Source organism: Pteropus medius, unplaced genomic scaffold (assembly GCF_902729225.1).
Source record: "Pteropus medius unplaced genomic scaffold, Ma_sr-lr_union100, whole genome shotgun sequence".
In the NCBI taxonomy this organism is placed as follows: Eukaryota; Metazoa; Chordata; class Mammalia; order Chiroptera; family Pteropodidae; genus Pteropus; species Pteropus medius.
The window spans coordinates 11,629,148-11,653,803 of NW_024347791.1; the positions used below are offsets into that span (position 1 = coordinate 11,629,148).

The window sequence follows — 24,656 nt, forward strand, 5'->3', positions numbered from 1 at the left end:
TGTGTGGGTTTGTTTCTTTTTTTCCCTCAGGAAGGAGTTTCTTTAAGTAATTTTTAAATGTACCTATTTCTCCTGCGGTAACAGAAAACTATAAGCCTCACATTCTTTAACTCAGCCTTAGCTAGAGAATACATCTGTTTTATAAGGTACTTTAGTGTGAAGCCTCTTAAAAGAATGAGAAACCTGACAAAGGGTTCTGAGAAGACACATCAGGCAATTATTGAATCTTGTTAGATAAGGAAAAAATTAGAAATGTACATACCAATTGTCATAAACATAAAATAATATTTGAGTTTCTGTCTTCTCAGAAAGACAAAGTGCTTCTCTACAATATTGAAAGTTTTGTTTTAATATTTTCAGACTGTCAACTTGTAACTTTGAAGCTAAGAACATTTATTATAGGAAACTTGGTTAAAATATTATCGTAAAGGAAATACGTTCACTTAAAATTAACTTAATTCACCAACTTTGTCAAGATTACTCATTAACTAAGACATTAGAGCTCTAGCTCTAATGAACTCAACAATACTCAAAAGAGGTATAGATTCCCTCGAAACAATGGTCCCCAAACCCCAGGCCACAGATCGGAATGGGTCTGAGGCCTGTTAGGAACCAGGCCGCACATTAGGAGGTGAGTGGAAAGCAAGCAAGCGAAGCTTCATTTGCAGCAGCTCCCCGGTGCTAGCATCACTTCCTCAGCTCCACCTCAGACCATCAGGCATTAGATTCTCACAGGTGCATGGGTCCCTGGTACCAAAAGGGTTGGGGACCGCTGCCTTAAAATCAAGAACATAGCTAGAGCATTCCTCTTTTCACAAAAAAAAAAAGACGACTTTAAAACCCCGTGTAGAAACTCAATCTTACATTTAAAACTCCTTGCTAAAATAAATGTTTCTATAAAATTTCAGTCAGAACGGGTAGAATATTTAGAAAAGCAAACAAAAATAAATTTAGTATAGACTTCTGCTTCTGGCAAGGTGGGCTAGAAATCACTATGTACTCTGCCTGCAAAATTTACAAAAATGCAAGGAAAAAAATATCCTTTTAAATCAATGGGAGAACTTGGAAGTCAGTTTTCTTAAAATCTCCTGAAAGCAAGACCCAAGAAGGAAGGACACCATGCCGACTTCTTGGAGTACAAGGCCTAGGAGGAACAGTGGGGATGGGGACTAAACCTTGAACACACATTGGCAGAGTATTGGACCAGAGACAGCACTACAAAAAGCTGGGAATCAAGAAAGGCTATAAATTGAAGGTAATGCTCAGCAGAGGCAGAAAGCAATGACAAAAAAAAACCTATAATCTGGAGAAAGATACTTATCACACATATAATTGACACAGAACTAGCATCAAGAACCCACATAACTGCTAAAAAGAAAAAAAAAGACAACTAAATAAAATGGACAAAAGACATGAACAAGCAGCTCACAGATGAGAAAACACTGTCTATAAATACAAGAAAATATTCTGAGTTTTATTTGGAATTAAAGATGTGTGATTTGGGGAGTACTTCACTTAAACAAGGAGACTGTTAATGTATGAATGAATGCTGAGTGTCCCATGGCGCGTCCACCATTGTGTTCCCAGAACCCTAAAAGCCAGTTTATTACTATCCAAGCAGAAGATTGAAAAAGATTTACCTAGGGAAATTGATCAGCCTAGAGGAAAGACCTAAACATATTGATATCGAGTGTTCCTTTCAGGTAGCTTAAGGAGATCATCCAACAGTTAAGCCCACAGTCAACAAGCCCTACCCATGCGTTCAGAGCTTCCAATAAGCTATCTATTCTCTTGTCCTTAATTATTAGTGTGCAGCCCAGGAAAGCTCCCAACATGGAAGATAGAGACCACAATAATAACATATAATAATAAAATGAAAATAAATCAATTTGGAGGAAATAAAAACTATGCATAAAAAAGAAAACCTCTCATCTTCTTCTTCATAAGGACAAGAGAAGATTTTGAATCTTCTATGGAATAAGAATCTGATGCATTTGGAATCTGACACAATTGGAATCTGATGCGGTTGCTGAGGTAGGCCGGGGAGGAGGGTAGGCAGGAGAAAGGAATGTTCAGGTCAGTCTGGGAATGTTTTAGCTAGGGGAATGTTGAAAGTTTTCTGTACGTTGTTCATGTTTCTGCACATCTTCTCAACAAAAATACTGTTCTTTGTTCTAGACTATCTGTCGATTAAAGAATGTTTCTATAGCCAAAAGCTTTAGAATATAAAGTGTCTCCTCCTGAATCAAAGAGCAAACATGCTTCTTGTCCATCAATAAACAATCAGGTTCCCTAATCTCGGTTCTTCTCCTGCAGCACAGACTACCACATGTACAGCTGCCTCTGCTTCTCTTTATATCTCTTGAAGGAACTGAATCTCTAGAAACAAGCACAGAAAAATGGTGATAGCTTAGGGCATCTGCTATTACTATGAGTAACGTAGTATCCTTTGTCTCTGACCCAGGAGTCTCATGTCTTCTGCCAGCATCCATGAAATTGCATCAGGTTAACCCATTGGTTTACAAGAGGGTAAAATCTCAGACCCTTCACAGTTCTCGGCAGGAAACATTCCTTCTGTTTTGATCTTCTCTTGAAAGCCAAAGTGGCCCATGCTGAGTTTAGAAGCAGAAAATATAGAGAAGTTTTTTGGTTATTTTGTGTAAAACTGAGTAGGAAGTTTAAACCTAGTTAGGAAAGGAAAGGGAACTGTTGACTCTATTAAATAAAGGCTCTCAGGAAAAAAAAAAGAGCCGCAGTTTATCATGGCCTAGCTTCAGGTTTCCTGAGAGTTTGTAGGGGCCCTTCATAAAATAGTGGGCAAATTGTGAATGAGTCCTGGGAAACATAGGGCTTACCATCACTGGGATATCTGGCTGCAGAGTAAATCAGATAATAGGAAGGAATTTTTTTTACATTTTTCTGTATTTAGTACATTTCATGATAGAAAAATCATTTTGGAGTTACTGGATTCAAGATAAAGCCCATTGTAACTTCATCATCCTCTGCTTTCCCTTCAGATAACAGTCTTACTAAGTGGTGTCTATGACCTGATAATTGTCTTGTTCTAACATAAACACCCCAATTCCAGAAAGAGTGAGGTACTTAAGTATGTGAGGAGCCGTATATCTGTTTTAAAGATAACAGGTCGATACAACCCTCAAATTCTATAAAATCATAAAACCGTAATAATGCCTCTTCTCCTAACTCCATCCTTTAGAAATGGAATAACATTTAGCACAATTTAGAGTTCAATGAAATACCTGCTATAGGAAACCAGTTAAGTAGGCCTACTAATTAACTTAAAATTTATTTTCAAGATCTCACTCATGATACATTAATGAAAATAACATACAAAAATCGTGTCATTTTGGATAAAAGAGAACATGAAAATACAGTATTGGGTAAAATGCATAGAAAAAAAGGCCAAAGAGAGAGCAATGAACCTAAATTAATAACTGCAGAATGTACCTGGGTAGAAGACAATATCAGCAAATTCTGTACTTTTCCTTGGTACACTAAGTTTGTCCAACTTGTGATAATTTTAATTCTTCAAAATACTTACGTTGGAGTTTGTTGCTACAAAAGATGAAACAAACTTTATAAAATAAATTAAAGTAAGGGATCATTTCAAAGCTTTCCCTCATATAGGCATTATCAATCATAAAGATATATTTAGAACATTTTTTAAACTTTCTCTACAGCAATATTATAACATATTCTTTATTAGTGCATGGTAATGTATTTTAAATAGATATTCAGCATTTTGGAATTATGCATTTATATTCTTTTCTCATAAACATGATTCACTAATATTAAGCCATAAAATGTATTTTATAATTCCAAGGAAACTTTTTTAAGGCTAGTTTTTGTATTGTCATTCAATTTTAATGGTTTCTTTGGTGTCAACGTCTTAATATGACTCCAAGAGATGATAATTACTTTTGTTTTTGTCGATTTAGTAGAAGAGAAGCTTGTTGTATTACTCCACCACCAAAGCATTCTGGGAAAAGTCATTCATTCATTGATTCCACACACATGGATCATTTGTAGCTGTTAAGTAAGCACTGAGATAAGTGACATAGGGAAACCCTGATAAGCTGTAAATTGAAGCCAGAATCAAACAACTCAGTGTCTAATAGGAGAATGAAATGTTCACAAATCACAAAAACAATAGTGCCATCAGAGAAATCCAGATAAAGGAAGATAAGTTCTATGAGAGTAGAGACCACTTATATCCTACATTCTGTTGAATCTTCCACACCAGGAATATACTTTGGCACTTAGTAGATGCCCCCTGAAAGGTAAGCAAGCATTTGACTTGGGCTTGCAAGATGTAATGTGTACAAGAGATGATAAAATACATTTTGTAAAAATCATAATTATATTTGTGGGTCTTCTTTCACTAATTCAGTTATTGTCCAGCTTGTGATAAATGACAGTGTGGTTCCAAACCTCTCTCCACATTTTCCTGTCATTGCAACTCGGGAAATCATCACTGAGTTTTGCAGTGTATTGCAGGCCAAGGAGGAAAAAATATATTGAATCATGGTTCATCCATCCAATGAGTGTTGTACTTTCAGAATCTGCTTTTAAACATCTTCAACATTCTCTATATTCACAAAGTATTAGAAATCAGAATGGTCTCAGACCTCTCAATAAGCAAGAAAAGAAAACTAAATGACAACAGAGCAAAGCCTGCAAATTTCTGAAGAAATTGTATTATGGGATATATTTATTGTTTACATTATTAGAGTTTAGAAGTTTTTTACTCTTTTACAAAGATTATGTAATATAATATATTAGCATTTGGGAGATTAAAACAAAGATTGAGAAAAAAATCCCTAACTTCATCTACCCTAAATCACTATTAATGCCCTTTTTCTAAGTATATATTTCAGCACAGTTCTTACTTCTGCTATTCATAAAAACACACTCTGCCTTGTAGTTGTGTCCTTTTTTAAATTTATTTTTATCGAGATATAATTGACATATAATATTGTATAAGTTTAAGGAGTACGATGTATTCATTTCATACATTTATGTGTTGCAATATGACTTCTACTGTGACGATAGCTAACACCTCTGTCACATCACATAATTATATCTTTTTTGTGGTGGGAACAATTAAGATTTAGTCTCTTAGAAAATGTATACTATTTGAAGTTTAAAGATGAATATTTGAAGTTTATCATACAGTATTGATGACTATAATCACTATGCTGTGCATTAGATCTCCAGGACTTATTTAATTATTGGTTGCAAGTTTGTACTGTTAACAGCATCTCCCAAATTCTCCTACCCCAACCCCTCAGCCCCTGGTAACCACTGTTCTACTCTTCATTTTTACTAGTTTGGCTTTTTTAGATTCCACATATAAGTGTTATCATACATTATTTGTCTTTCTTTCTTTGATTTACTTCACTTAGCATAATACCCTCTAGGTCAGTCAATGGTAAGATTTTATTTTTTTATGGCTGAGTAATATTCCATTGTATGCATATACCACTTCTTCTTTATCCATTTATCCATTGATGGACATTTAGGTTGTTTACAGATCTTAACTATTGTGAATTATACTGCAGTGAACATGGGAGTAAAGATATCTCTTCAATATCCTGTTCTCATTTCCTTTAGATATATACCCAGAAGTAGAATTGCTCGATCAGTTGGAGGTTTTTAAGGGCAGAGAGGAAGGAGGAGGAGGAAGAAAATCAGTGTGAGGGTGTCTATTGGCTTAGGAAAGTTTAAGATCTGTTGTACATTAGTATATCTGGGAGCACAGGATTGGAAGAAGACAAATTGTGGAAGCTGGAAGGTTCGGTTGAAGAGCTAGGAAAATATACTTTCTCTCCATCAGTCCCTCATAAAAAGGCTCCCATGGAGATTACTGGTAGCCCCAGCTCTTTTGTGACAACATAGCTTTCCTAATGCAATATTAAGGCACTTAACAGACATAAGGTATATTGGTTTCTATCAGGTTGTAACAGTGGAAAGATGAATTATTCTTATGATTCCACTATTGGTTATGTGTTTCTTATCAGATATAGGACCTAGTGGTTAGAGGCATGAGTTTGGACACATTCTGTTTGGACACATGAGTTTGGAAAAATTCTGTTTCCATCATTTAGCAGTTGTGTAACTTTGGGCAAGTTACTAACCTCTATAAACTTCAGCCCTCAATTTACAAAGAAAGGCTACCATCATTTCTATCCCAGGGTTACTGTGAGAAGTAAATGATATAATGTGCTGTGTTTGATACAGCATCTGTCACCCAGGAACTTCTTAACAAGTAGAGGCTGCTGTTACTACTGTTATCAATATTGCTACCTAACATCATTATGCTCCCGTTTTCTCATCTTAAAGTACAGTGGGCGGGAGTTAACAATTGCTATCTCCTGGAAAATGCGTGCGTGTAGATTTTTCTGTCAGTCTTCCTGGGTTAGGCTTACTTAAATCTATTTTAATCATTGTGAACATATAGTTCGTGTTGTCTGACCTGGTATTAGTTTTCATCCCATTACCAGCTCCCTGCAGTGCCCAGTGCTGAGCACTTATAATTAACCCACCTAACACTGAGAACACTGTTTCTGGAGCCTGATGTTCTCAGCACCAATGCTCAGCTATACTTCTTTAAAATTAAATTTATTGGGGTGCCATTGGTTAATAAAATTATATAGGTTTCAAGTGTACAACATAATATATCATCTGTATATTGCACTGCATGTTCACCACTCCAAGTAAAATCTCATTCCATCACCATATATTTGACCCCTTTTACCCTTATCTACCTCCCTTCTCCCCCCATCTTTCCCTCTGGTAACCACTAAACTGTTGTTTGTGTCTATGAGTCTCTCTTTGTCATGTTTGTTTGTTGCTTTCAGTTTTATATCCCGCATATGAGTGAAATCATATGGTTCTCAACTTTTTCTGTCTGGTTTATTTCACTTTGCATAATTATCTCAAGATCCATCCACATTCTTATAAGTGGCAGTATTTCATCTTATGGCTGAGTAGTATTCTATGGTCTATATGTACTACATTTTCTTTATCCAATCATCTATCAAAGGGCATGTCAGCTGTTTTCATGTCTTGGACACTGTGAATAATACTGCAATGCACATCGAGGTGCATATATCTTTACAGATAAATGTTTTCAATTTTGAGAGTAGACACCCAGAAGAGGGATTGCTGGGTCATATGGTAATGATAGTCTTAATTTTTGAGGAACCTCCATACTGTTTTCCATAGTAGCTGTACCAATTTACATTCCCACTAGCAGCGTAAGAGGGTTCCTTTTTCCCCACAACCTCTCTAACTCTCATTATTGTCTCGTTGATAATATCAGCTATACTTTTGAGTAAATGGTTTAGATTACACTTCTGGTTCCTGAAGCAGAAGGGGAAGCTAGAGGAGCCAATCTTTTGTTTTCCCTAAAACAAAATGAAAATGAAAAATGAACTATGATCTTACACAAATCCAAACAAACACATTGGAAAGTTGATGACGTCTGCTAAAGAGGTGGAAAATCAGATTATTGACAAAAGATGAACATAAAATATTTTAAATACTAAAAGCAAGCACCTAACTGAAGTTTGTGAAGAGAGAAAGACATAAAATACAAATATGCTTAAGAAAAGTTATTGAAAAGATTATAGGGGCAAGAACTTTGCAATATAATAATGCTGATTGTATTAACATGTCTACTACTTTTTCTTTAAAAAAATGCTCACATGCTTGTGGGTAATACAAAGTTGCAGACTGATCCAAAGAATGTTCATGTCTAATCAGCAGTTACTTGAGTGGGCAATAGCCATCAGTCTTATCTACACTTTGCAGAGACCTGGGTAAATGCTCTACCACGTAGTAAGACCAGTGCCTTGTGGGAGTCCATGCAGTAAAATGAAAGAGGACAGGCTTTAGTGTCAGGGCTGGTTCTGAAATGTGACTCAATGACATAATTTTGGTGACTTTGGGTATGTTTACACTTCTCTATAAAATATCCCAGTTACTTCATCGATAAAATATTCTAACAGCTACTTTAAAATAGTGCTGCAACAATTGTAAATAATGTTTGTAAATGGCCCAGAATAGATAAGACACTTAAATGGTAGCTACTGCAACCAAAGAGCAGCTTCATGTCAGTACTGTTACGAGGTATATTTAATTTTTTATTTAGATTTTGTGTTGTAAAGAATTTAACCTTACCCAAATATGTCTGTATAATGTCCTGTCTAAAATAAAAGTCTGTTTAGCCGGGGGCTTTGGGCCACATGGATAGACTAACGATGTGATTTAGGGTGAAATCTTTAGGTCACACATTAGTAGCTCAGCCTCCTGAGGAGCTGGAGACTGAGGTCAGCCAGGTGGATAGCTACTGGGTCTAAGTAACCAAAAAAACCTCTGAACACCAAGGCTCAGATGAGCATCCCTGGTTGGCAGTACTCTGTGTGTTGTCAAACACTGTTGCCAATTAGGTTAATGCTATCTAAGACTCCATGCGAGGGTAGCTGGAAGCTCCATGTTTAGTGGTCTTGGAGACCTCTAAACTTGCAACTGGTATAAGAAATAGGTGATTTGTGGACTGTTCCCTAACTTTGGTGATTTAGTTTGCAACTTTTCAGTGAGTCCAAAATTATTTCAAATTAAAAGATTATTTGACAACAAAATAAAACGAAAAACAGAATCCACTAGAATCTACTCTGACTAGATAAAGCAGAAAGGCAGGCTTAATATAGGATATTAGGTGAAGAGTTCTTAAAACTAAGGAAACAAAGCCTCAAATCACACCATCTAATTTCACGAACATGGGAACTTGCCTTTACAACATCCACTGGTAGCTCTATCACCAGGGATTCTTCTGCCTCAGAAACTCAATCTTACAAAAACGAGCCGTACCAGCACTGTGACCTGTGACCTGTACCAGCAAAAAAATGGAAGCCCCAATTACAGTGTCTAATCAAAAATACCTCAGCTGCTAGGGAAGCTTAGAACTTGAGTTCTGACATCTCCACTGGGGAGGGATGACGTGTTGTGGGAAAAGAAAAGAAGCGGTATAATTAGGTGGATGACAGAGTAAACCAAAGAGAAAAAAGACTGCAACTCTAACTTATTTATTCACGATTACAAAGATAAACTCCACGGAGACGAAGAATTGGCAAAACTCCATCTCTAAGCTTCCTAAAAACCCTGTATGGCAGGTATTCCTATCCTCATGTTATAAATGACAAAACTGGAGTCAGAATTTAAACACGACCGATATCACACAGCAGCAGATCTGACTGATTCCTTCCCCTCTCCGTGATACCTCCTTCATATTGTCACCAAACAAAGCGCCCGAAATTAGGGAAACCCTTCTACGTGAATAATGTAGTAAAATGTATTTAAAGTTTATGTTCAGCTTTCTTTGAAGAATGGCTTTCATTTTGAAATCCCAGTCAATGCCAGGTGTTTCAGGCATTGTTCCAGTAGGTGTGTCTAAGCCCAGGCAACTGCTAGGGAATTAGAGGTCTAGAAAGGCATTCACTCAAGAGACAGTCACAGAGTGGGGAATGCTAGACAGGTGACTTTAGACTTGGAGGATCAAGAGGTTCTTTCTGGCTTTAGAAACACTTTAGTTCACCTTCCTGGGGATGGGAAGATTGGATCAGGCCATCATCTCACTGTTTAGCTCATTTGGCAGAGCCTGCCGGAGGCCCTAAAAACACACAATAAAAAGAACCCTGCCCATTTTTTAAACTTCCAACAAGTTTATCACTAGGATATCACAGACATTTTACCTTGTGAACTGTCATTAGGTTTTCTGCCAATGACTTAAAGGACATGCTTCTAAGTTTTAGCTGAAATATTATTTTGGGAGGGTCGTGAGTTCCAAACAGAAAATTCACAAATGGGAGAATACAACAGTGGCAGGATAATTCCTTTGTCTGACTTGCCACATTTAAATTGTTCTTTCTAATCATTCTTGACGATTTCAATAATGTGGACTTGTTTTTGCATAATGTGTGTGGTATAAACGGTTCAGCACCCATGAACAAAGCTTTCTTTAATATCGAAATGAAAGCATACCAGAGTGATATACTTAGCATGCAAATTGGATCATGTGACTTCTCTGCTTAAAGCCCTTCAATGCTTTCTTTTGCTTTTAGAATTAAATCCAAACTCTACATACGACAATGGAAAAAAAGATTCGCTTCTTTTGACCTTGGCTTTATAAGCCTGAATAAATTTACCTACCTAACTGTGGCAATGTAGCTTGTTACAAAGATCCAAGAAAATATAGTTCAATTTAGTTAAATAATAGTCATTAAGTACCTATCATGTGTCAAGTTCATGGTAGATGATGGGGATATAAATTATATAAAATGTGGACAATCATGCAGTCTAATGGGGGAAGCATATATAAATCAATAGTTACAGAATAAGATATAAGCAAAAAAAAAAAAAGTGCATTCGAGATGTAGCAATGGAACAAAGTAGGGAGTAACTACTGGCAGTAGACGGCCAGGGAAGTTTGTACAGAAGATAAGGTGACTAAATTGGGCCTTGTAGGATGAAGTTATTAAGCAGAAAAAAACAGTCTAGGAAGAGGAACCGGCATGTCACAAGGGAGTATGAAACAACACTATAAGGATTTTTTCCTGTTGGATAATCACAGGAGGGATAGGACATGGAGGGGAAAGACAAAGCTGGGGAGATTATGAGGAACTCAGATATCATGCTAGTGTTTGGTTGCTAGTCTTCAGCCAATGGTTTTCAATAATTTTTGAATCTACCATAGAGATCTGAATGGAAAATAACATGGCAACGCATCATGTTTAAAAGATATATGAAAATATATAATATTGTGTGTGCAAATATATATAATGAATATTTATATTCTAATAATAATAAGATGGAGTACTATAATTATTCAAAACAATTGTACATTAATTTACATTTTAAAGTGACGAGTTTTAAGCCTGTTTATCCCAGACAGATTGCCACCCGGCACTCAGGCCATTAGGGACACCATCTTCAGGCAGTTCCCTCACACCCCCCTGTCTTCTTTTCATCTCTCTAACTGAGGGCTTTTCTGGCAGCCTGCACAAGGGACTAGAAGGGCCCTGAGATGCCCCTCAAACAATGAAAGAAGGTTGTTATTGAAAAAATACTTATTCCCCAAACCTCAGAGAGACAATTCTCAGGATCTTTTTCTACACCTTCTTTTAGAAGCCCCAGCAGACACGGCCCAGTCACCCACGGCAATGACCTCTCTTCACTGTGAGTGTTGGTGTCTCTCTTTCTGTCCCCATCTCACTTCTCCATCCCCTCACCATACCTCTTTGAATCACCTCCCAAATAAACCCTTGCCTCAGGGTCTAGGATTTAATTTATTTTATGTATCTTAGAAATGTTATGAGAAAAAAAATGATGAGCCTCATTTCATGTTCAAGAGAACTGAGTTTTTCCTTTTTTCACACATCGTAAGATTATAGAAGATTAGAAGAGTTAAGAATCCCAGTTTCCAGTAGATTTGGCCAGAAAGTTATAGTAGAATTATCAGAGCATAGCTCTGGTCGTCCATCAAGCGCTGTGTTGTTCTTTGAGTAGAGTTGTTTACTTCTCTCGCTCCCGGGCTTTCTTCCTCGCTCCTCAGACAAGGGTACTGCAGTTCCAGGAAACACGTGAGCTTTCTTTTGTCCTGGCTTAATGTTAGTGGCACAGCAAGCTCTAGCCCAATCTATACTGAGTTACATGACCTTCTCAGCTCCCTATTCTCTCTGATAGACTTCATCGTGTATTCTGTAAATTTTAAAAATCCTTCCCCCTGACTTCTAATATTACAGCAAGTATTCATTTGGCTGCATGGAACAGATTACTCTGTTGTCAAATAGAGTCTTCTGTAAAACACATTTAAAAGCACTGTTTTAAAAATGTGGGTTTTATTATTACTCAGGTATGGTGAGGCCAATCAATCAGGAGATAATTGCCATTGAATACATCACATTTATATCACAGTATATCACATTTCCCAAGATAAGTGGGCATGCCACACCTTGGGGCCATGTGGGGAAGCACCAGGCTTGGTCGGGAGGCTGAAGGAGCAGGAGGAAAGCGTGGACAAAGATCTTTGTTGTGGTTTCTGTGGGAAGAAACAGGCAAGGCTAGGTGAGCAGGCTTAGGACTGGCTAGTGTGAATAATTTCAGTGGATTCTGGGGTGTAGGTGCTGTCCCTAGTTGTCTAGTACCTGGTCCTGGGGTGATTAGGGCAGGTGGACAGTGTGGCCCAGTGTATGAAAGCCGGATAGAGGAGATGAGAGTGAGTGTGATCTCTGGACTGGCTGGTTTGCATTTAAAAGGCACATTCATGGGGTTACTGTTTACTGTATGTAGGAACTGGCTAGCCCCTGGAGGGAGAGATTTTCCAGAGTCAGCAGGCCTCAAGATATCAAAACATTAGATATACAGAGAATAAAAGAGGCATGATTAATGTAAATACCTTTCCTATAATTGAGTTTGGGTTAGATGAGATGTAATTCCACTTCCTAAACTGCCCACCTTAAAGAAATTATTTTATAGACTAGTGGTTAACAGAGGGTAGGGGGAGGGGGGAAGTAGATGGGATAAAGGGGGTCAAATATATGGTGACATAAAGAAATCTAACTGAGAGGTGAACACGCAGTGTAAATATATATATATATGTATATGTATATATACATATACATGTATGCCTTACTGTTAAAGTGCACAGCTGAAACTTACTGGATTTCGTTAACCAATGACACCATTAAATAAACAAACAAACATTTAAAATAAATAATTTTAGCATAAAATATCTTCTAGTAATAGTAGGATCCAAAAGAAAACCAGTGCCAGGGAACAGGTTCCAATGCTGAGACACATGGGGACTTTGCTGCTAATAGAACTAGAAGAGGGCCCTGATATTTCTTTCTGTGTGAAAGGAAAGTCAGATTGAGTAGCTAACAAGTCATGTGAACTAAATGAGAGCTAAATGAATTCATTTACATGGTGTCAATCCATAGCAGATTGATTCACTTGGTTTTTATGCAGAGCTCCAGGAGAACAAAGCCAATTATTTCCACAAATAGAAAGAAAGAATCCAGCTATCTGAGAAGCGACTTTTGCATGCTTATTCCTTTAAGGTGGGGGTCCCCAACCCCGTGGACTGTACCAGTCTATGCATGGCCTGTTAGGAACCAGGTCGCACAGCAGGAGGTGAACTGCCAGCAAGCAAGTGAAGCTTCATCTGTATTTGCAGCTGCTCCCCAGCACTAGCATCAGCGTCTCAGCTCCACCTCAGATCATCAGGCATTAGATTCTCATAGGAGAATCCCTGGTGCCAAAAAGGGTTAGGGCCCCTGCTTTAAAGCATAGATATTTCTTCTTTCTGTCCCATATTTTCCTCCTTTCATCCTTAGGAAAATAAATAAATATTCATACATACATACAAACAAACATACATACATACATACATACATACATACATACATACATACATACATAATCTTGGAAGTTAAAAAGGCAAACTCTAACACAAGAAGTTCAAATTCTTCCTGGGTGTGTTTGCTAACATTGATGTTGCTAGAGATGACAATAATTGGCCCATAATGACAACATTCTCTTTGCCAAGTACATGCATGCTAAGATCCTTACAAGCATGACCTCATTTCATCCTTCTATAACCCTCTGAGATAGGTATTCTCACTCCCATCATGTTGGAAATAAGAAAACAGGCTTACAGACATTAGGTAACTTGCCCACAGGAGCCCAGTTAGAAGAAAGAGTATGACAGATAGGACTCAAAACCAAGTCCATCCGATGTCATAATCCATATTTCTAACTGCTATACTAATGCTTCTTAAACTTAACGCGCATGGAAACCACTTGAGGATCTGGTTAAAATACAGGTTCAGGTTCAACACACTGCAGTAGGGGCCTGGGATTCTGAATTTCTAACACGCTCGGGTGATGCAGATCAGCAGACCATCTTTTGAGTAGCAAGGCTAAGCCATTTACTGGCATTATGATCTATTCTTCAGGAAAACAATCCCATTCTTCCAAATGCTAAGTCGAAATAAATGGTTAAATTACCTGGTCAACTTAAAATCTTCAGATAGTTTCTATTCTCACTTAAAATTAAAAAAAAAAAATCACAGTGAATTTCAAAGATTTTCTAGCAGCAAAACTCATTTTTAAAAATTGATATACTTTAACAGGACATGAAGGAAAATAAGTGACTGAGGAGGCTCAAATTAGCCACCATAGCAAGGGACACAGGAGGTTTGGTTTACTAAATTTTTCTACTATAAGCTTTGAATGGAAAATACTATGTCACACCATGTTTCACTAATGCTGTCATGTATATACATAGTATTTCTATTATTTTATTTTTATATACCTGGCTCAATAACATCTAAAAAAAAATGGTACACTTTACATTTTAAGACACTTTCCAGAAAAATTTCCCAGAAAGTAGAGTTCCCACCTGTACCCTCTTGCATGCAGTTTTGCTCATTATGAGTATCTTGCATTAGTGTAGGACATTGGTTACAATCGGTGAGCCAGTACTGATACATTATTATTAACTGAAGCCCATTGTTTATATTGGGGTTTACTCTTTGTATTGTACATGCTATGGATGTTGATCCCGCCCCTTCTGACAAGACCCACATGCTGGAGATCCCCATCGTCCTCGCCATATCCTTTTGTCTCCCCAACAGCTGCCATTTATCTTTTCTTCTGAAAGAAAAATATTTTTTGGTACTCATGTCCTGTCAAAAATAAGAAAATGAAAGATAGACCAGAAAAATCTTCATGTGTGCAGAAAAGTAGATGAGAACAGCCACTTGGCTTCACACACACATTTGATGACTGCCCAGTCTCAATTATATTTTGAGTTTGAGATATTTAATATAGATGCTTAATATAAAACTCCTGTCCTCTATGCCTCCAGCCAGGTAGGATAGCCACCGTGAAGGAGGACAGGACACATCAGGATTGTGGGGAACCTAGCATTTTCCAAGGGCTCCTCCTCTTGCCCCCTTTCAGTTGCTGCTACCTACCCTCTTTGCCAAAGTCAATGCCATAGCATCAGGTTCCTCCCACCCAGTGTGGTCCTGCCTCCATGCCTTCCTAGGGACTGCCTTGGGTTTCTTTGATGTCGCATACAGGATATACATTTAAACTTGATTCACTTAGTATATCCATTGAGACTGACTAAAAACACTACACACATACACAGAATTTTTTTCGTTTATTTGAAATTCAAATTTAACTGAATGTCCTGTCTTTGTTCATTGTTATTTTTTTGTTGTTGTTACTAAATCTAGCAAGCCTGACTCTAAGATTCCTTCCCAGCTGCTCAAATATCACCCCAGAGTCTGAATGTTTCATTTTTTGCTATGTGACTTTCCTTACATGAACCCACTATGTTGAGTTAGTGTCCCTATTTTTACTTTAACTCCTTAGTTGACAAATGTCCTGTCACTTTTTATCTGGCATGATAGTAATAATGGACTCTCTGCTAAATTTCACCCCTTTCTGTCTTTCTCCTGTCACCAAAGCAAACATCAGGACAATCCTTAAACAGAAATCAATTGGTAAAGAAACCTTCTTCCTATGAATCTTTCCTTGGCTGCCATCATCTTCACAGACACAACCTCTTATTTTGGGGCTGCATTTTAAGTCTCCCTAATGGTATTTATGTTGCCACTTTTCTTTGGTGCTACTTACTCCACTCTTTTCATTTTATACAATCTTGAAACACCCCCTTTCAGACCTTCCTTTAGGGATAAGACACTATGCAATTATGAATTTGCCATCTTTTATATCTTAGGACTGTTTTTGTGGTAACAGTTTTAGAGTGAAAGTCATAAAATATGAAATATTTGCTCAGCCCCACACTCGATGAAGCCAAAATAGCTGAATCACTGAGCATTTTCTGAGTGTAAAAGTAATAGACCTGTGGACCTCAGGAAGGTTTGGTAATTTGTTGTTATGTCACGGAGGTCAACAAATAAAGGGACTCATTTAGTAATTACTCACCCCAGAGGGTGCTAAGGTTTCAAATGGTTCTTCTGAGCCTCAGGTCCTCTGGCTTCCCCACATTCTCTCCATTAGCCAGTCAATAAAGGTTCTCAGACCTTTTCAGGTAGAAGCATGTGTTGGTCTCTTCCATCATGGATGTTATTACTATAAAACTGAAAAGGAACTAGCCAAAAGAGCGAGAGGTCGAGAAGTAGATCATTCAAAAATTATAACCTAGCTTACTAGTTTCAAAGCTGAGAGAGCTAGGAATTAGAGGTAGCACGTGAAGAATGGTGAAAGCAAAAATAGAAACACAAAATTCTCAGTGTATGAGCTTTTTCAATTACGGGTCCCACTCATCAAAAGAACTGGTTTCAACTGCACAGGAAATCAGTCTATTTATCATTTTGAATAATAAGCAATGTGTAGTATACTGTCAGATTAATTATCTACTGTATTGGCTACATTTGATTATTTTCCAAAATCAATCCCTCTCTCAGAAGCAGAAGATAAACTACCCCTGGACGAATATTCAAAATAATTTGCCAAAGTATGTTTCGGTTTTTGATCTCTTCTTAGTTATTGCTGAAATCTGGACCATTACACACATTAGGCTTGGGCACATTAGGTTTTGTTTGGCCCATTAAGTTTATAAAAATATGCTTAACTGACTTGGGTTTTTTGTTTTTGTTTTTTGATGACTGTTGCAGTGAGGTGAATATCACATGTCAGTGAGATTTTTCATTTCTAATTAATCAAAGCATCTCTCAGTTCTGCTTCTATAACCACTATGCCTCTTCAATGTCTCTCTGAAGTTTATATTATTCAAAGAGATAATGAAATAAATAGAACTTTACCATTCTTACAGCATAGCAAAGAGTTTAAGAAACAAATTTGTGAGAAAAGCTAAGCCAAAGAGAAAGATCCCAAAGTAGTAAATAAATGGTTACATGGTTGATATTCAGCCACTGATTTGTTTCGTTTGTATGTATACCAAAGTTCCTTCGCGGATTTTTACTTAGAAGGTAATGATCTGACACTTCTCTTTACCAGGCCTGTAGGTCCCATAAGTCCCATTGAGGTTCACTTTTACCCCAAAAGTTGATGAATGCCACTTGACACAATATTTTATTTGTATGTATTTTCTTTATAAACATCATATTTTCCAGAAATTAAATATGTCCAAAATAATTTAAAATATCCTTAGAGATTTTAAGCTTATAAAATCAAATATTATGAATATGAGTTAAAGTCAACTGACTGTACAAGTCCCCTTGAAAATACTTCACAAATCTGAAAATAGCACAAATACGAAAAGATACGAAAGAGCTCAAGTTCTGACGTTGGATGAATTTCCAATTTAAAGGCATCAGCTATGCACAGTCTATTTATATGTGTCTTCTGTGGTGCTGAAGCTCAGCAAATTTGAAATAGATTTGCCCGAAATTATGGAATTACATGTTACAGTTAGACTAATTGCTAAAGCAATACAGTCCAAATCTCTCTTGTGGCAGAGAGGAAACTGAAAACTCAAGTCAGTGTATGATTTATCCAAAGTCACAACTTCGGGGGGTGGTTTTATAGGCCCATCACCTGACTCTCTTTACGCAGTTAGACAGTGTGGTAATGCTGTGTTCTGGTCCACACAGCATCTGTTCCAACATTCTCCTTGTTTGGCTTCCTGAACTATAGATGCTGGAGTGGCTAAAAACTGCATTTGCCAGGCTCCCTTTCAGCCAGGATTCTACACGTGACCTGGTGAAAGGAAAGAACAGCTGGACTATAAATCTCACTCCAGCTTCAGGGACGCTTGAGCAGAGTTTGAGCTTTAGTCAAACTTTTTGAAATATCCATTGGGGTTAAATGAGGGATCCACAAATGTTTCCAAGTATGCTGTACCTAGTTGTCGAGATTGTTGTATAATCTGTCATTCATGGATTGTAGCTGCAATAAAGAGTAGGGGCCAGGGGGTGAGCAAAGTGTTTAGGCTCTGGGATCCTAAACCCTGTGGCTTCCTTATGCTGACATGGTCCACGTTCACTTCAGCTTCTTTTCATTTCATGTGACCAAAACATACCCAATGCATGTGATTGGGGATGTCAGAAGCTGCACCCAAGGCCTCTGTGATGCTGTTGCTCTGGGCACTCTCTCTTCTGGATCCTTTCTAAAGCTCAGTAAACACTGTGCTAGCTAAAGCTATTGTGCCTTGAAAATCTGAATGACAACCCAAACTAGAAACCCACTCTGGTGACCTTGCACTGATGTTCTACCAAGAAGATCCACCTGTAGAAGGGAGCACCAGGTGATGTGGCCACATGCAAAGCTAGGAAAGCTTCTAGCAGGCAAAACGGCAGAAACATTTGCTTTTTCTGGGGCATGTGTTGGGATATCCAGTGGTACTCTCCCCAGCAGCACACCCAGGATGCAGTCTCTTGTCAAGCTTGTAGCCTTGCCTGGACTGGTGATCACTTCACGTGGCCCTCCCAACATGGACACTGAGCATCCCAGGCCCCTTGGCACTCTGCCCACACGTAGGTTTCCAAGGCCCTGCCTCACTCTGTTTGCCTAATGCCAGCCCCAACCTGCCTGCACTCTGTAAGTTGTTTTCCAAAGCCCTCCAGACACGCACACTGCACACGCCACGGTATACACTGCCCTGCCGATGAGCAGGATCCCAACACCCCAATTCCTCTTCAGGCCTGCCTGCCAACCCCCAGAGAGTAGTTTCCTGCTTGTCCAGCAAATGCAGACTAGCTATAGCCTGAGCAACACACAAAGGTCTCTGCTAGACTGTGGGCTGCAACCACACCTTCTCCAGTGAGCTCTGAATCCCAGCCTTGGAGAAGGCCTTTTATTCAAAGTTTGTCCTTCCTTGGTTACTCTCAGCCCTAGGGTATCATTTAGTGTTCTGTTTCTATCTCCAAAGTTACTTCCCTATTCTATTTATACTTTTTTTATATTAAACTTGGTATATTCAAATTAATGGTGGTTGCTGTCTCCAGAGTAGGCTCTGATTGATATACTATTTTACATATTATTTTATTTGACAAATATTTACAGAGTTGTTGCAATGTGGCTGACACTGTTCTAAGTAGTGACGAAACATCAGTGAACAAGACAAAATTCCTACCCCTATAGAACTTGCATTCTCTATAGGAAGACAGATTGGGGCAATGGAATAAATGATGTGAGGTCTCTTTGACTCTGGAAGTCAGAAGGTGCCCCTAACATATTTCATAAAGCTAAGCTTTGAGATAAAATTCTCCTTCTAAATTTAGAAAAGTTGGTTTAAAATATCAAGTAATTCAAATCCAGTTCATTCAAATGTTTTTACCATAATCTTTTTGTTTAATCATATTTTAAAATCAAATTGCTTTTGAGTGAGCTTGTCTTACAAGTTCATTTGATATATGTTTTAAATTTAAAATTTTACCCTGGTGCTTGGTTCTCTTTTCACTCATCTAACGTGAGCGGCAGTATTCACTAGCTGTGTCATTACTATGCAGATTGTCATTCTTTAAAGTTGCTTAGCAACAATTATTCAACATTCAGCTCTAATCAATTTTTGCACTGTGATGATTTGAAGCTCTGAAAAGGGGTGTACTATTTCAGGTATCTAGCATTGAACTCTATGATTTCTCTCCTCAAATAGCACAAATTAATCTTATAGTTTGTATAACAATAATCATTTATTAAAGCCTATTAATAATTGCTAATTGAGCCTGGCATTTCTGCATGGTTCTAGTAAACTCAGAGATAATCCAGAACACTAAACTAGTTGGAATAAGTACATTTGGGTTTCAAATGCACTCATCTTGAGTCAAGATGCATTTCTTGAGCAAATAAATTCTGAAAATGAAAGGATGAAACATGTGGTTAGACTTTTAAATTTACCAGCCTCTTCAAATGTAATGATTTTATGTGAATCTAACTGACATTACAAAGGTCCCCTAGTCTTTTCCTCTATCAGATCTCTTACCAAAAGAATAAATTAGAGGCCAAAGAGAAAATGCAAACAACCTTCAAGTGTTGTTCACTGCAAAACCAAGTGTTTTTTTTGAAACATTATGTAAAATGGTGCCAAATCTAGAAAGTAAAAAGTGTTACATACTGTTATAAAAAATAAAGCAACAAGTGAAAACACAAAAGTATTATCTTTATTTTCCCTCTCAAACAAGTGTGTTCTTATATTACCTGTTGAACGAGTTCATGAAGCATTGTGAAGAAATGGATTGTGCTGCAAGAAGGGAGCCAATTATGCTAAATGAAAGAAAACCTGTGGCGGAGCCTAAATTAAAATAATTATTTTCCTACTTGATTGAATCTTCAGGGTGGGTACCCAGTAATCCGCATTTTTAAAAATCCAACATCATATTCAATAGTGAAGTGTTCTTCTTTAATAAGGCCCAATCTGCCATGGTGGGGGAGAGGAGCCAAGAGTAATGATAAACATTATTATAAATATCACTCAGTCAAAATATAAAGCATTGCCACCCAAGACCCCAGAAGTCTCTCCTGTGTCTATTCCCAATCACAACCTTAGTCACTCCCCTGGAGGGAAACATCCTCCTAATTGCTGTCATTTCCTTCTCTTCGTAGGTTTACCACTAATATCTGCATCCCTTACAATACTGTTTCGTTTTGCCTGTATCTGAACTTCATACAGATAGATTCATACTGTATGTATTTGTATGTGACTTCTTTCTTTCAATCAGTATTATAGTTACAAGAAGCTGTAGTTCATTCAGTTTCATGTGCCGTAATTTTTTTATCCATTCTCGTGTTGGGGAACAGTAGGATTGTTTCAGGCTTGGGGCTGCTAGAATAATTCTTAGATGAACATACTTGTTTAGTGTCCTAATCCTCCATGAGTACATAAGATTATCTAGTGTACACATGTAGAAGTACTTTTGTAGGTAGTAATGTAAATTAATAACAATAATAGCAGTAACAATGATAGCAAACACTTTATACTGTTTATTATGTTCAGGGTAATATTCCAAACATTTCATAAAGCTTAACTCATTTAATCCTCACAAAAATCCTGTGAAGGCAAAAAGTGGTTCTTGTGGAGCGTGGGGGGTGGTTAAATCTTACTTTTTTATGTATAAAGTCAAATGCTTAAGGTCATAGAATTAGAAAGATGGGATTCAAACCCGTGTACAGCAGGTCCTTGAATAACTTCATTTCGTTCGATATTGTTTTGTAACAATGTTGATGAGATGCCATAGGAACTTAACTCATGTTTATATCCATTAGCCTATGGTAAAATTGGTTTCATTATATGTCATTCTGCTTAAAGTCACAGAACCTATCCACGATGTTAAATGTTGGCAGCAGAATCTGTACTCAACTACCGCATCATAATGCAACAGTATTATAGAGCATAAACATCTTCAAATTTGTTAAAGAATGTCAAACTGTTTTCCAAAGAGGTTTTACTAATTTTACCCCAACTAGCAGGATAAGGGTTTCCATTACTTCCTATTTTGTCAACACTTGCTGTCATCAACTTCCTTATGTTAGCCAATTCAGAAGTTGTATAATGCAATTTCATTAATTTATTATTACAAAGGAGTCCAAGGATTTTTTATGTTTACTGACCATGTAGATTCCTTATTTGTGAATTATTTGTTCAAGTTTTTTTGCCTATTTTCTATTGGATTGTATGTCTTTCTCATTGACATATCGGTGTGCTTTAGATGTTCTGAATACAGTCAGCCCTTCATATCTGTAGGTTCTGCGTCCTCAGGTTCAACCAATTGCAGATCAAAAATATTAGGGAGAAAAAACTTACGTTGTTGCTAATGTATACTATTGTAGTTAGGCCTACAATGGTTTTGTCTGTACTGAACGTACACAGACTTTTTATTTCTTGGCATTATTCTCTAAACAGTATAATTATTTATCTAGCATTTATATTTTATTAGGTATTATAAGCAATCTAGAGATGATTTAAAGTATATGGGAAGATGTGTGTAAGTAATATGCAAATATTACACCATTTTATATAAGGGACTTGAGCATCCATGGATTTTGGTATCCACAGGGGGTTCTGGAACTAATCCCCATGGATACCAAGGGATGACTGTACTATTTCTTTAGACATTATTTGTGGTGCAACTATCTCTTCATAATCTGAGGCTTGTGTCTGCACACTTTACTGCTTTTGATGGAAAAGGTAACATGTTAATGTATTCAGATTTATTCACTTTTTTCCTTTGAAGTTAAAGCTGCTTGAGTCTTATTTTAAAAATCCTTTCCTACCCCAATATTTTGAAGATATTCTCTATATTATATTCTTATATATTGTATTGTGTTGTAATTTTCCCTTTAATATGTCAATCTTTAAGAAACCTACAACCAATTCTAGGTACCAAAGTTTTTTTACACACAAAAAAAAACCCAACTGTCCTAGAACCATTTATTGAAAAGTAGTCCTTTCTCCACTGCTGGGCAGGACTATATAACCAGGCTCCATGTAACAAAATGCTACACTACCTTAATAACTATAGTTATCTTCTGATAACTGGCAGACAGGGTAAGTCATTTACATCACTCTTCTTAGTGCCTTGGCTATTCTTGGTCCTTTGCACTTCCATATACATTTTAAAATATGCTTGTCAATTACCCGAAAAAAACCCCAACACCATCAAGAATTTTGATGAAGACTGCATCAAAATTACAAATCATTTGGGTATAAAGGTATTTACAACATTAAATCTCAGTCTTTGAGCATGGAATACCACTTTAAGTCTTCTTTGGTTTCTTTAAGTAAAATTTGACAATATTCTCCAGAGTTTTGAACATCTTTTGTGAAACTGCTTTCAAAATATTAAATATTTGTTGATATTTTAATAATAGTTTTATAAATTTCCATGTTTGTTGCTGCTATGTAAAAATGCAATTAATTTTTCTATAGCAATTTTTGCATGTAACAAACTTTGTTAAATTCTCTTATTCTAATAGCTTGTAGATACCTTCCGATTTTCTACATATACATTATTATCTGAGGCTAAAGTTTTGACTTGAAAAGCAAGTCTTGTCTTTTCCCCAGACTCAAAGTGAAAGTTTTCAAGTATCTATCACTATGTTCGCTGCAGATGTTTGATATAACCCCTTTAATTAGGTTAATGAAGTGCCCTTTAAACTAGTTTGTTAAGAGAATTTTTATAATGAATGGATACTGGATGTTTAGCAAATGCTTTTCAACACCTGATGAGATAATTATGATTAAATCTCCTTTAATTTGATTATGTGATGGATCAGTTTTTCTAACGTAAAAACAGCTTTAGATTCCTGGCAGAAACCTGACCAGGTCGTGATAATTCATCTTTTGCTGGATTTGTCTAATTACTTAGCTTAGGATTTTGTGTCTATGTTCCAAAGTTAAATTGGCTTGTGATTTTCCTTTCTCATACCATCATTTGGTATCAGGTATATTTGCTGATCTCATAAAATGTTAGGGAGTAACTAACACGTTTTCTATTCCCTCTTTTTCTATTCACTGGAAGGACTTATGTTTAAAATTATTTATTTCTTGACTGTTTGGCAATACTCACAAAAGAAGTTGTTTAGGCCTGGAATTTTCTTTCTAGGAATACAGATTCAATTATTTTAATGGCTATAGAATCATTCTTTTGTCTATTTTGATAAGCTGGATATCTTCTAAATGTTACAAATTTACAGGCTTTAAGTTGTTCATAATATATCTAATGTCACAACAGAAATGGTTTTTCACTCCTGATATTGGGTATGTGCACCTGTTTTTTTTTCTTAATTAACTTTTGCCAGGTTTGTCACTGCTGTCTTTTTTCAAAAATAAACTTTTGATTTTTTTATTCTCCAATCTTTATTTCCTTCTATTTCCTTTGAGATTGTTATTTTTCTAATATATTTAGATGCTCTTCTCATTTATCCCAACCTTTTGCTAGACAAATTTAAGTCTATCAATTTCTCACAACTACTGTTTTAGTTAAAATTCATTAATTTTATTAAGTATTTCACTAGTATTCAGTTCTACTTATATTCTAGGAGCCATGAGGATTTCTTGATTGATATATGGGTTATTTGGAACTGTGTTAACTTCCTAAAATATGGGGGCTGCTTAATCACTTCCACAGTACTAATTTAAAATGATCCTCCTAGTGAATTGAACCTTTCATTATATGAAATTACTTTATCTGTAGCAATGTTTTTGCCTTAACTTTTTTCAGATATTACTATATCTATATCTGCTTGCTTTTGGTTGGTATAACTTTTGGCATCATTTTACTTCTAAACTTTCTGTATTTTATGCTTTAGGTGTGATCTCTTATAACAGCACGTAACTCCTTTCATTTTCAACATTTAACAATCCGCCTTTAACTGGATAACTTGGTTCATTTACGATAAATTTAATTTGATATATTTGGATTATATCTATTATCTCAATTTTTTCTACTTATCCTTCTCCTTCTTTGTTTCTTTTTCCCTTTACTTTCATTATAATGATTTTTTTTTCCTATTTCATTTTTCCCTTCTACTAGCTTGGAAGTTACAGACTCATTTCTATATAACTACCATTTTAGCGAATATCTAGAAATGAGTTATACACTAGAAATCACATTTATACTTAATCAGTATCTTCA

General features: G+C 36.7%; 1 long non-coding RNA gene across 1 annotated transcript in view; it reads right to left on the reverse strand.

Moving 5' to 3' along the window:
* LOC120614994 (uncharacterized) overlaps window positions 1-23,883 on the reverse strand; it is a 45,049-nt gene extending 21,166 nt beyond the window's left edge. The window contains exons 1-2 of the long non-coding RNA XR_005656172.1: window positions 14,092-23,883; window positions 12,035-12,121 (exon numbers count right to left, since the gene is read on the reverse strand). This is a non-coding gene — a long non-coding RNA (uncharacterized LOC120614994). The remainder of the gene's footprint in view (window positions 1-12,034; window positions 12,122-14,091) is intronic.
* Window positions 23,884-24,656: the final 773 nt, after the last annotated feature.